The 14,971-nt window shown below is 38.4% G+C and overlaps 1 protein-coding gene across 2 annotated transcripts in view; it reads right to left on the reverse strand.

Moving 5' to 3' along the window:
* The window catches only part of LNPEP (leucyl and cystinyl aminopeptidase), a 105,659-nt gene that overhangs the window by 63,934 nt on the left and 26,754 nt on the right, over positions 1–14,971 (reverse strand). The gene's annotated exons all lie outside the window — the stretch shown is intronic.

Below are 14,971 nucleotides of genomic sequence, written 5' to 3' on the forward strand. Positions count from 1 at the left end.
CAGCTGAGATTAAATACTGATTTCCTTAATACACTCCTGCCCAACAACCTGGGCCCTTGTCCTGAGCTTTAGAGGGCCCTGCTTTTGCCTGCCTCTAGCTGTGCACGTCCCCAACAGGGTGAGGGGTCAGTAAGATCAAAGAATGCCCATCCATAGTCCATGTCCCTCTTCTGCAGTCTAGGTACCAGAATCCCCAGAATTCCTGCCTAAAAGGCTCCAACCTGCTTCTACGGCCTTTGTGGGTCTCCTCTCTGAGTCCCATTCTCCCTAGGGAGGACCACAGCTGGAATGCCCATTCATAGCTTGAATGATGGGTAAGCAACAGGCTGGATTACTTATTTCCCTTTGGAAGAGGGATGTTTCTGTTCCACAGCAAACTGCAAGGGTCAAATTATATAGGAAATTTCCATAATCAAGAAATAATTTTTAGGACTTCCCTGGTGGCACAGTGGTTAAGAATCCACCTGCCAATGTAGGGGACATGGGTTTGAGCCCTGGTTTGGGAAGATCCCACATGCCGCAGAGCGACCAAGCCCGTGCGCCACAACTACTGAGCCTGTGTTCTAGAGCCCGCGAGCCACAACTTCTGAGTCCGTGTGCCACAACTACTTCCGCCCGCGCGCCTAGAGCCTGTGCTCCGCAACAGGACAAGCCACTGCAATGAGAAGCCCGGGCACCGCAACAAAGAGTAGCCCCCGCTTGCCGCAACAAAAGAAAGCCTACACACAGCAACAAAAGACCCAATGTAGCCAAAAATAAATAAATAAATTTATAAAAAAAAAGAAATAATTTTTAAAAAGACAAAAGAACTATAAAAATCAGATAAAACTACAATCCAACCTGTCTTTTCATGCTTCCAGAGCATTTAGAAGTACAAGAGATTCCCCTCTGTAACAACCACATAATACACCATAAGTGTAAGTGGATCCTGGGGTGGGGTAGTGGTGGGAACTTTTAAAACCACACAAAAAAGCTGCACTCTCCAACTTGCCAAGAATCACTAAGAAAAAAAAAAAGACTCAAAAAGTAGAGGAGTAAATAATAGCATACAGATCAATAATTCCTAGGGCTAGATTGAAAGTTTGACAAGTGAAACCCTCATTAACCTTTCCCTACAAGGTACTTTATACAGATCATTTCTAATCCTCACAATAATTCTATAAAATGGCAAGTATTATACGATTTCAGACACAAGAAAACAAACAAGCCAAAAACAGAAATAGGAGTTAATTTACCTTCACAAAGTCACAGTTATTTAGTCACAAAACTGATACGAGAACTCAGGTCTAAAACTCTGAACCCAAATTTTAGATTCTTTCCATTATTATATTGCATCTCCCTACTCAACTAGCTCAAAGGATGAGAGCTTGTACCTATTTATTTCTTTTGTATTTGGCAATGAAGTTGCTTAGAGTATTATTTCACCATCAGCAAGGCAAAACTTACATAAAATTCCTTAATATCTAGCTTGACATAAATGCCATGTGTTTAGTGCTACTCAATAAGTACTAACTAGAGAGTGGCAACTAATAATACATGAAACCAAGTACCAATAAACATCAGGATAAAATTTAGTGTCTTACTACTACAAGTGTGGTCTGCGAACCTAAGCATCTACATCACACAGCAACTATTTAGAAGAGCAGACTCTCAAGTCCCTTCCCTTAATCTGAATTTTAACAAATCCTCAGGAGATTTATGTGCACATAAGTTTGAGAAGCACTGGTCTAAGCCTTCTCCATGGTCAGATCCCGGGCAGCATTGGACTTTGCATCCTTGCGTGTGCTCTGGCCATCCCAACTGCTCGCTCATCTGAGACAAGACAGGCTGCTCTTCTATGCCATGCTCCACTTCTGTTTTCCTGTCTGTTCCCTTTGCCTGCAATGTCATCATTTCTCCCACCCCAGTCTACCTAGTGAACACTTGTTATCCCATAACTCATCTTAACTTGCTACAGTGTAAATTTAAAAAGTTATTTTCTTTTTGTTTCTTCCTTTCTCTTCATTGCCTTTCAAAAATACATTTTCTTTTCACTTCATCTCACTCCTTTTAGCTTTGGGGAGCATAGAGACTCCAATGAGGTTGCCTTTTCCTACCTCCTCTCCATCCCCAAATTTATAAAAGCTATGCTGCTTTAAAAGTTTTCTTTGAATAAAACTTTTTTTTTTTTTGCGGTACGCGGGCCTCTCACTGTTGTGGACTCTCCCATTGCGGAGCACAGGCTCCGGACGCACAGGCTCAGCGGCCATGGCTCACGGGCCCAGCCGCTCCGCGGCACGTGGGATCTTCCCGGACCGGGGCACGAACCCGTGTCCCCTGCATCGGCAGATGGACTCTCACCCACTGCGCCACCAGGGAAGCCCTGAATAAAACTTTTAATCACTTTCCAGGTGTGTGGGTTCAGCAATCTACCGTCTACCCATCTCCTGTGACTTGTCTAGAAATGTAAGAAGGGTGACAGTTATAACATTCTGCTTTGGGAATTTGATCTCCTAAACTTCCTATAGTGCTCCAACTTCTTGTGACATAATTTTGTTTTGTTTTGAAAGTTAATTGTGTTTGAGACTCATTCATTTCATTAACAGAGCAAATACTGCTGTAATTGAACTCAAAAAATTTCTTAAATTATTAATGAACTCTCAGTGGTTAGAAATTTTCTGTGGTAGTTTTAAGTACCTGGTACAGTAATGCAGATTAGGTTACTTAATTTGCTTTTTCACTTTACAATGTCTAAAAGGCCTTTCTGACTTTTTTACCTCATACGGGAAGATTATGTTCTCTTAGGTATTTGCCCATGCGTTCTGTTCTTTATCAGACCTGATGCCTGAAGTAGACAACTATGGGGTCTGAGCGGTTTTATTTAATAAATTTCTAAACTAACTGTAGATATCATCTCAGCTTAATATTTACAGCATTCCCATACCTGAATTCCACCCGCTTAGAACTTGGCTTTTCTGTCTTTGATTTCTCAGCCATGCCCTGTTTAACGCCAAGGGGTATTCTGCAGTCTGACCATTTTAGCATCTCCTGTCTGCACTTCATTAACTTCCAAATCTTTTGACCAGGGCTTAGTCAGATGCCTGGCAACACCCGGATAACTTACTTTAATTATTTATCACCCAATCAGGTTAATACCTATGTAGAATTTTAATCTTTCGTAAATGGAACACATCAACCCATCTGCTGTATTTTTACTGCATATTAGAAGCAAACTTTTGTATGTGTGTACAATCGTATCAAGTTAAATACATCAAACCAAGGGAAAACACCTTTATTACAGGTAGCCCGTGAAGACTGTACTTCAAGTCTATTCAAGAAATCTTGCTTTGGATTCCTAAGTGAGTACTCTTTGATCTCAGCATTAAAATTTTAATGTAACACATGACTACCCCTTGTTCTAAAGGGATTTATTTGTATTGAAAGAAGGGATCCTAAAGAGACAGGAAATTTTCTAAAACCTCTTAATTCCACATATACAAGCTATCTATAAGCCCAAAACAAAGGACGTCCTAGTTGAAATATTTCGGTTTTAAATAACATAGGCCCATGTGGTTATAATCTAAGGAAACTGAAGATATTTCTTTTCATCAGATACCGTGAACGGGTGCTCCTCGGTGTTGTCTGTGGACCAGTGCCAACCCACAAACTGTTTGTTACCCGTCTGCTACAGGATACACACAGAAAATTGGTATTTAAAAACTCTTATAGCTAATTGACGGTAATGTTATGTCTATCGAATTTAGTAATTTTAAAAATGGAGCTTATATTTTACATGTGTTTTTTCATTTCAGTTTTCCAATGATTCAGTTTTTTATATGCTACAAAATTTCTGCAACAAAAAAACAAGGAACCTTGATTCTTCAGCTCAGATAACATGAGAAGCAATGGGCTGGATTGTCACTATTACGGCAATCCAGGTGGATATAAAGTTAACAACTATTACAGTAGCAGTGGAAGTGAAAAGGAGGGAATGAGTACAAGTTATGTTAAAGAGTGAGAATACACAGGAACTGATGCTCTGTTGGGCTGGACAGGCCTGTAGGATGGAGACAGAGGGAAGTCTATTCAATTCCCTATGATATTCTGGCTTGGATAACTGGAAGGAGGAATGCCACTCACTGAGATGAGAATACAGGTTTCATATCCTCCCTCTTGGTTTTGTGTGTGTGTGTGTGGTGGTGGGGGACTGAGAATGGAGTTGTGAGATGGCATTTGGTATGGGACATGACATATTTATCTGTCAGAGAGCCAGATGGAGATGTTTGATGACTAGCATACTTTAGAGTTAAAAGCCTAACTTTAGACAGAGGTTCAAATCCTGGCTCTTCCACTGACTGCCTGATCTCAAACTGGTTAACAAACATCCCTTAGCTTCAATTTCCTCACCTATACGTATGGAAAACAATACTATTTTGTAGGACTGTTATAAGGATTATGTTATGTGGGCCTGGACTCAAAAGAGGCATCTGGGTGGAAAATTCTGATTTCAGAATCAGCTGTGTATACGTGATAATTAAAATCATACAGATAGATGAGACTACTGAAAGGGAAGTAAGTCAGAGAACATCACCATTTAAGAGGGGCAGCAAAGGAGAAGAAGAATGTACCAGAGGCAGGAAAATCAGGACAGTAGAAAGCAAAGGAAGAGTTTCATGAAGAAGGAAGTGGTTGGTGTTAAATGTCTTAGAAAGGTCAAGTACAGGGGACTTCCCTGGTGGTCCAGTGGGGTTAAGACTCCACACTTCCGGTGCAGGGGGCACGGGTTCGATCCCTGGTTGGGGAACTAAGGTCTTGCATGCCACGGGGTGTGGCCAAAAAAAAAAGAAAGAAAGAAAGAAAGGTCAAGTACAATGAAGCTGAGAGAGGCCACTAGATTTGGCAACCAGAGAATCAGTGACTTTTATGAGGCACTTTCAGTGGAGCAGTGAGAGCAGAAGCCTGATTGCGGTGGCCCAAAGAAAGAATGGGAAGTTAACAAGGCAAGGCAAGTGCTACAGAAAATTCTTCCACGGTACACAGCTGTGTACCATGAGAAAACATAGGGTCAAACTAAAAGAAAATACGGCATAGGGAAGTGTTAAATACTTTTGTTTTTGTGTCTAAGATGGAAATAAGGTGTATTTTTGTGAGGATGGAAAAGCAAAGAACAACAAAATGTGAAGGTGGAGCAGACAAGAGGAAATGCTGGAGGAACATTCCAGAGGGCTAGGAAGACATCAAGAACTCCAGTAGAGAGACTTAACTTCGATGGGAGCTTGGCACTCTCCTCCTCCAGGCCTGGAGGACAGAGGGTGGAGTTTAGGGAAGAAGTGTGGATACACAGGAGCACGCAAAGCTGAGGGTGTGAACAGCAGAGAGCCTCCATGTTCTCTGTGACAGAGGTGGCAAGGCCATCTGCCCAGAGCCAAGGCAGTTGTGGAGAAGGCATAGGAGGCTTGAGGAGAAAAATAAAAAACAGATGCTATGGGAGAGGACCAGGCAGGGGTGACCCAGGGACAAAGCATGCCTGCAAGTTCAGTAAGCCCACCGGAATTTGTCATACCTCCAGTCTCTATAAATGTCTTTAGAGTGCTTACCAGCCCAGGACTAAAAGAAGAGAAAGCGTATTATATGTAGTAATTTACCATAATTAAAAATTTTTTTAAAATGAAAATTTAAAAAGAGAAAGCAGATGGTTAATCCAGGGTTCAACATGTAGGGAGGACGTGATGAGAAGCTAAAGGGAAAATACACAGAGGGTGGTGGCAAGAGAGTAAGTGCTTAAATGAGGGGTTCAGTTTAGAAAAGCGGACAAAAAGTAAAGCTATGGCAAACAACATAGTGAACGATTCGAATAAAAGGAGCAAACTTCCCACAGACATTAGTCCCTTTAAACTGCTATCACATTTTCTGAGAAAATGAAATGAAATGGGATGTGTTTTCAAATCAACAAACCAAAACAACTTTAAAGAATAAGCCTAATCTAAATAAGGCTTCTTGGGCAGATACAAGAATTGGTATATTCAATTAGGTATACTATAGCAACTTGCTATATTCAAACTAGGCCCTAACAATAAAGGATTACTCTTCTTCTGAGGCCCTTAAGACATATTTGAATACAACTAAAAGCTCTATGTGTGAGACAGCATTTATATCTTCTAGACCATTTCCAAATGGAAACTTCATTAAATTTCTAAAGGGATGGCTAATTATCAAATAAAGTAACTATTTCTCTAATGAGCAATCCTTTTCCATCAAAAAGAGGCTTTATTTTAAAGAAGTTTAAACTGAAAAAGAAAAGAAAAAGACTAGAATTTATAACAAAAAAGTGATTTTTCTATACAAGTCTTATCTGGCAAAACATTACCCAACCCCCAGACCACAATCAAAGTAAACCTCTTCCTATGAACCACAATGCCCACTTTAATAAGTTACAAGTTTAGATATATCATTTTCTCACCAGAATCTGAAGGGCAGTCATTAACACTGAGTAAGTTTGGAAGAAGTTTTAAGTACTGTAGTTCCTTTCTCTGACACATCCTATTTGCTTACACCTCAAAGTATAAGCAGTGTCATAAAATACAAACACAGAAAGTCCTGCATACATTCTTACTTTTGCCACTAATAACAGTGCATTTTCACAAACCTCATTTAATTTTCCAGTTGACAGGCCCAAGGTCATAGCCCAGGATGCAGGATCCAAGTAAAGTCCCTCTCTCTTCCATTCCCCTCACCCCCCTTGTCTCCCTTGTGAAGAGAGAAGAGAAATGAATGGACAATTGGGGGTGGGAGGTGGGAAGATCAGAGAAATGATTCAGTTCATGAGCACCATAAGCTCACTTTTACCTATTTGGCTCTAAGAGAGACTAAGATTTATTTTTCCCTTTCAAGTTACCCTAAAGTTCACTTCAATACATATAAAAATGCTGTGGGAGACTTCCACTTCCAATATGACAGAGTAATTGGTACCAGACATTCCCTTCTCTCATAAACAACTATTAAACTGGACAAAATGATGCAACTATTTTCAGGTACCCACCAACAGACAGAGTAAGAATGTGACCTCTGAGAGAAGGAAAGTGTGAGCCCACATTTGCTTCGTTCTCTGCCTTGGGACATATTCCTAACTGTAGTACAGTGAGCTGGAGTCCAAGCAGAGCAGGGCTGGGAGGCAGAGACAGGGCACTGCAGAGGAGGGAGCTGTACAGAGGGGGGACCACAGAAGTTTGTATAAGGGTTTCCTGAGAGTCCTTAACCAATGCAGGACACATAATCACATAAGGCTTACAAAAGAGTGGCTGTATTAAGGTTAATATGGAATAGAAATATGAGAGGTCAAGCAGCTTAAGGGAAACACTGGCAGTCTAACCCAGTCCGAACAAAGAGAACTCATTAACACTCTGAGCGTGAGACACTGGAAAGGCTTCGCTTTAGGAGTAAAGACACACCCAGAGTAAGGCCTACTCTAGATCCACATTAACAAAGTCTAAAACCAAGCCCTAATAAAAATCCACAGTAGACACAGAACATGGATGATGAGTCTTGCTAGGTTACAGGAGCCTGAGAAGAAACCTTGAGCTTTCCACAGATCTGCCATAGCAAAATATAAAGCCAAGCCTATACAAGATGATCAGCCAGGAACTAAACTGCCTACTGAAACAAAAATCAACACTCTACAGAGGAATTTCTTAAAAATACAGTATCTAAAGTAGGTAAAGACTTTAAAGCAGCTATTATAAACATGTCTCAAAAAGTAAAGGAAAATGTGTTTATAAACAATGACAGAGGAGAATATATGAACAGATGGGAATCTCAGCAGAAAAATCAAAAATAGGAAAAAGAACCAAATGGGAGAAGAAAATGGAACTTCTAGGACTGAAAGGTTCAATAACTAAGATGAACAAGTCATTGAAGAGACTTAATACTGGATTGGACATAGCAGAAGAAAGAGTCTATGAACTTGACAGATCACTATCAATTACCAATTTGAGGAATAAAGAGAAAAAAAAGAGTCGAAGAAAAAATGAACACAGCATCAGAGATTTGTGGGACAGTATCAGATGGTCTAACACATATGTAATAGGAGCCCCAGAAGAAGACCATGAGAATAAAGTAGACAAAATATCTGAAGAAATAATAGTTAAAATTTTATTGTTTGATGAAAACACTATTTACTAGATCCCAAACTTAAAATCTGATCAAACTCCAAGACAATAAATACAAAGAAAATCATATCTAGCTTCATCATGGTTAAACTACTGAAAATTAAAGATAAAGAGAAAATCTTTAAAGGAGCCCCAAAACAATATGTTACATACAGGAGAAAAATAATTCAAAGAATGCTAACTACTCATCACAACAATGGAGACCAGAAGATGATAGAACAACATTTTTAAGGGGCTAGAAGAAAAAAAATTGTCCATTCAGAATACTATATCTAGTGAAAAATCCTTCAAAAACAAGATAAACGTACTTTCAAATAAAATGAAAGCTGACAAAGTTCTTCTCAAGCAGATGTGCACTACAAGAAATTATAAAAAAGGTTCTTCAAGCTGGAGGGAAATGATACCATATGGAAACTCAGATCTTCAGGAAGAAAAGAAAGATACCAAAAAATGATGAATAAGTTATTAAAAAATAAAAGTTTATATTTTTTATTCTTCTTAAATTTCTTTTAAAGACTATGTTTTAAAACTATCTGCATAAAACAAGAATAACATGTGAGCAGTTTTGAACATATATAGAAATAAAAGGTATGATAACAAGAGCATGAAAAATGGAGACGGTGAATAAGAATTAAATTATATTTGTGAATTGAGAAGGAGAAATGGACGTGTCAACTGAGGAGTAGGAGCTGTGAAGCAGGAAGTGAGAAAGGTCAGGTGTAAAATGTGAAGTGGTACAATTCTGACTATAAAAAGACTTTAAAAAGTTAAGGTTGCATATTATTAGCCCTAGAATAATCAATGAAAAAGTAGTTTAATACATGCATAGGTATGAAACCAATAGTGTAAATAAAAGGAAATATTAAAAAAATACTCAACCCAAAAAGAAGGTAAAAAAAAGAAGGTATTAGAAGAGAAAGAAACAAAAACAAAAGGGACAAATGAAAACAATGGTAAAATGGTAGACTTAAACCCAACCACATAAATAATTTCATGAACTGTAAGTGGATTAAACATTCCAACTAAAGGGCAGAGACTGTCTCCCAGAGATCTCCATCTCAATTCTAAGACAAAGCTCCATTCAACAACCAGCAAGCTACAGTGCAGGACACCCTATGCCAAACAACTAGCAAGACAGGAACACAACCCCACCCACTAGCAGAGAGGCTGTCTAAAATCATAATAAAGTCGCAGACACCCCAAAACACACCACAGGTTGCAGTCCTACCCACCAGAACGACAAGATCTAGGCTCATGCACCACAACACAGGCACTAGTCCCCTCCACCAGGAAGCCTACACAAGCCACGGAACCAACCTTAGCCACTGGGGGCAGACACCAAAAACAATGGGAACTATGAACCTGCAGTCTGTGAAAAGGAGACCCCAAACACAGTAACTTAAGCAAAATGAGACAGAGAAACACAGCAGATGAAGGAGGAAGGTAAAAACCCACCAGACCAAACAAATGAAGAAGAAATGGCAGTCTACCTGAAAAAGAATTCAAAGTAATGATAGTAAAGATGATCTAAAATCTTGGAAATAGAATGGAGAAAATACAAGAAACGTTTAACAAGGACCTAGAAGAACTAAAGAGCAAACAAACAATGATGAGCAACACAATAAATGAAAAAAAAAATTCTCTACACGGAATCAATAGCAGAATAACTGAGACAGAAGAATGGATAAGTGACCTGGAAGAGAAAAGAGTGGAAATAACTACTGCAGAGCAGAATAAAGAAAAAAGAATGAAAAGAATTGAGGACAGTCTTAGAGACCTCTGGAACAACATTCAACGCACCAACATTCTAATTATAGGGGTCCCAGAAGAAGAAGAGAAAAAGAAAGGGACTGAGAAAATATTTGAAGAGATAATAGTTGAAAACTTCCTTAATATGGGAAAGGAAATAGTTAATCAAGTCCCGGAAGCGCAGAGAGCCCCATACAGGATAAATTCAAGGAGAAACAGGCCAAGACACATATTAATCAAACTATCAAAAATTAAATACAAAGAAAAAATACTAAAAGTAGCAAGGGAAAAACAACAAATAACATACAATCCCCATAAGGTTAACAGCTGGTCTTTCAGCAGAAACTCTGCAAGCCAGAAGGGAGTGGCAGGACATATTTAAAGTGATGAAAAGGAAAAACCTACAACCAAGATTACTCTACCCAGCAAGGATCTCATTTGGATTCGATGGAGAAATTAAAACATTTACAGACAAGGAAAAGTTAAGAGAATTCAGCACCACCAAACCAGATTTACAACAAATGCTAAAGGAACTTCTCTAGGTGGGAAACACAAGAGAAAGAAAAGACCTACAATAACAAACCCAAAACAATTTAAAAAATAGTAATAGGAACATACATATTGATAATTACCTTAAATGGAAATGCATTAAATGCTCCCACCAAAAGACACAGACTGGCTGAATGGATACAAAAACAAGACCCATACATATGCTGTCTACAAAGAGACCCACTTCAGACCTAGAGACACATACAGACTGAAAGTGAGGGGATGGAAAAACATATTCCATGCAAATGGAAATCAAAAGAAAGCTGGAGTAGCCATTCTCATATCAGACAAAACAGACTTTAAAATAAAGACTATTACAAGAGACAAAGAAGGACACTACATAGTGATCAAGGGATCGATCCAAGAAGAAGATATAACAATTGTAAATACTTATGCACCCAGCATAGGAGCACCTCAATACATAAGGCAAATGCTAACAGCCATAAAAGGGGAAATCGACAGTAACACAATCATAGTAGGGGACTTTAACACCCTGCTTGCACCAATGGACTGATCATCCAAAATGAAAATAAATAAGGAAACACAAGTTTTAAATGATACATTAAACAAGATGGACTTAACTGATAAGGGCATTCCATCCAAAAACAACAGAATACACTTTCTTCTCAAGTTCTCATGGAACATTCTCCAGGATAGTTCATATCTTGGGTCACAAATCAAGTCTTGGTAAATTTAAGAAAATTGAAATTGTATGAAGTATCTTTTCCGACCACAATGCTGTGAGACTAGATATCAATTACAGGAAAAAACCTGTAAAAAATACAAACACACAGAGGCTAAACAATATACTACTTAAAACCAAGAGATCACTGAAGAAAGCAAAGAGGAAAGCAAAAAATACCTAGAAACAAATGACAATGAAAACACTACGACCCAAAACCTATGGGATGCAGCACAAGCAATTCTAAGAGGAAAGTTTATAGCAATACAATCCTACCTCAAGAAAAAACAAACATCTCAAATAAACAACCTAACCTTGCATCTAAAGCAATTAGAGAAAGAAAAACAAAAAAACCCCAAAGTTAGCAGAAGGAAAGAAATCATAAAGATCAGATCAGAAATAAATGAAAAAGAAATGAAGGAAATGATAGCAAAGATCAATAAAACTAAAAGCTGGTTCTTTGAGAAGATAAACAAAATTGACAAATCATTAGCCAGACTCATCAAGAGATACGGGACAAGACTCAAATCAATAGAATGAGAAATCAAAAAGAAGAAGTAACAACTGACACTGCAGAAATACAAAGGATCATGAGAGATTACTACAAGCAAGTATATCCCAATAAAATGGACAACTGGGAAGAAATGGGACAAATTCTTAGAAAAGCACAATCTTCTGAGACTCAACCAGGAAGAAACAGAAAACATAAACAGACCAATCACAAGCACTGAAATTGAGACTGTGATTAAAAATCTCCGAACAAACAAAAGCCCACGACCAGATGGCTTCACAAGTGAATTCTATCAAACATTTAGAGAAGAGCAAACATCTATCCTTCTCAAACTCTTCCAAAATAGAGCAGAGGGAGGAACACTCCCAAACTCATTCTACGAGGCCACCATCACTCTGATACCAAAACCAGACAAAGATGTCACAAAGAAAGAAAACTACAGGCCAATATTGCTGATGAACATAGATGAAAAAATCCTCAACAAAATACTAGCAAAAAGAACCCAACAGCATATTAAAAGGATCGTACACCATGATCAAGTGGGGTTTATCCCAGGAATGCAAGGATTCTTCAATAAACACAAATCAATCAATGTGATACACCATATTAACAAATTGAAGAAAAAAACCATACGTCATCTCAATAGATGCAGAAAAAGCTTTTGACAAAATTCAACACTCATTTATGATAAAAACCCTCCAGAAAGCAGGCATAGAGGGAACTTTCCTCAACATAATAAGGCCATATATGACAAACCCACAGCCAACATCGTCCTCAATGGTGAAAAACTGAAACCATTTCCACTTGGATCAGGAACAAGACAAGGTTGCCCACTCTCACCATTATTAGTCAACACTGTTTTGGAAGTTTTAGCTACAGCAATCAGAGAAGAAAAGGAAATAAAAGGAATCCAAATCGGAAAAGAAGAAGTAAAGCTGTCACTGTTTGCACATGACATGATACTATGCACAGCGAATCCTAAAGATGTTACCAGAAAACTACTAGAGCTAATCAATGAATTTGGTAGAGTTGCAGGATACAAAATTAATGGCCAGAAATCTCTTGCATTCCTAAATACTGATGATGAAAAATCTGAAAGAGAAATTAAGGAAACACTCCCATTTACCACTGCAACAAAAAGAATAAAATACCTAGGAATAAACCTACCTAGGGAGACAAAAGATCTCTACGCAGAAAACTATGAGACACTGATGAAAGAAATTAAAGATGATACCAACAGATCAAGAGATATACCATGTTCTTGGATTGGAAGAATCAACATTGTGAAAATGACTATACTACCCAAAGCAATCTACAGATTCAGTGCAATCCCTATCAAACTACCAATGGTATTTTTCACAGAACTAGAACAAAAAATTTCACAATTTGTATGGAAACACAGAAGACCCAGAAAAGCCAAAGCAATCTTGAGAAAAAAAAACGGAGGTAGAGGAATCAGGCTCCCGGACTTCAGACTATACCACATAGCTACACTAATCAAGACAGTATGTTACTGGCACAAAAACAGAAATATAGATCAATGGAACAGGATAGAAAGCCCAGAGGTAAACCCATGCACATATGGTCACCTTATTTTTGATAAAGGAGTCAAGAATATACAATGGAGAAACGACAGCCTCTTCAATAAGTGGTGCTGGATAAACTGGACAGCTACATGTAAAAGAATGAAATTAGAACACTCCCTAACACCATACACAAAAATAAACTCAAAATGGATTAAACACCTAAATGTAAGGCCAGGCACTATAAAACTCTTAGAGGAAAATATAGGCAGAACACTCTATGACATAAATCACAGCAAGATCCTTTCTGACCCACTTCCTAGAGGAATGGAAATAAAGACAAAAACAAATGGGACCTAATGAAACTTAAAAGCTTTTGCACAGCAAGGGAAACCATAAACAAGACCAAAAGACAGCCCTCAGAATGGGAGAAAATACTTGCAAATGAAGCAACTGACAAAGGATTAATCTCCAAAATATACAAGCAGCTCATGCAGCTCAATATCAGAAAAACAAACAACCCAATCCAAAAATGGGCAGAAGACCTAAACAGACATTTCTCCAAAGAAGACATACAGATTGCCAACAAACACATCAAAGTATGTTCAACAACACTAATCATTAGAGAAATGCAAATCAAAACTACAATGAGGTATCACTTCACACCGGTCGGAATGGCCATCATCTAAAAATCTAGAACAATAAATGCTGGAGAGGCTGTAGAGAAAAGGGAACCCTCTTGCACTGTTGGTGGGAATGTAAATTGGTACAGCCACTATGGAGAACAGTATGGAGGTTCCTTAAAAAATAATAAATAGAACTACCATACGACCCAGCAATCCCACTACTGGGCATATACCCTGAGAAGACTATAATTCAGAAAGAGTCATGTGCCACAATGTTCACTGCAGCTCTACTTAAAATAGCCAGCACATGGAAGCAACCTAAGTGTCCATAAACAGATGAATGGATAAAGAAGATGTGGCACCTATATACAATGGAATATTAGCCATAAAAAGAAATGAAATTGAGCTTTCTGCAGTGAGGTGGATGGACCTAGAGCCTGTCATACAGAGTGAAGTAAATCAGAAAGAGAAAAACAAATACCGTATGCTAACACATATATATGGAATCTAAAAAAAAAAAAAAAAAAATATATATATATATATTTCTGAAGAACCTAGGGGCAGGAGAGCAATAAAGACTCAGACGTAGATAATAGACTTGAGGACATGGGGAGGGGGAAGGGTAAGCTGGGACGAAGTGAGAGAGTGGCATGGACATATATACACTGGCAAATATAAAATAGATAGCTAGTGGGAAGCAACCGCATAGCACAGGGAGATCAGCTGGGTGCTTTGTGACCACCTAGAGGGGTGGGATAGTGAGGGTGGGAGGGAGACGCAAGAGGGAGGGGATATTGGGATATATGTATATGTATAGTTGATTCACTTTGTTATACAGCAGAAACTAACACACCATTGTAAAGCAATTATACTCCAATAAAGATGTTGAAAAAAAAAAGAAAAAGAAAAAGGCTTAAAATCAATGATCTAAGTTTCCACCCTAAGAAGTTAGAAAAGAATAGCAAATTAAACGTACGTAAGAAGGAGAAATAATAAAGGGCAGAAATCAATGAAATAGAAAACAGAGAAACAATAGAAAATTAAACAAAACATGCTGGTGGAGGGCAAGAAATCAGTGTTATTGGCTCTAATTCATATTCTCCCAGAAACTTGCCTAAAAATCCACATATATCAAGTCCTGGTGGATCTCTAAGATGAATTTCTACTACTCCTCAAAAATCTAGTTG

Source organism: Delphinus delphis, chromosome 3, assembly GCF_949987515.2.
Source record: "Delphinus delphis chromosome 3, mDelDel1.2, whole genome shotgun sequence".
Classification (NCBI taxonomy): Eukaryota; Metazoa; Chordata; class Mammalia; order Artiodactyla; family Delphinidae; genus Delphinus; species Delphinus delphis.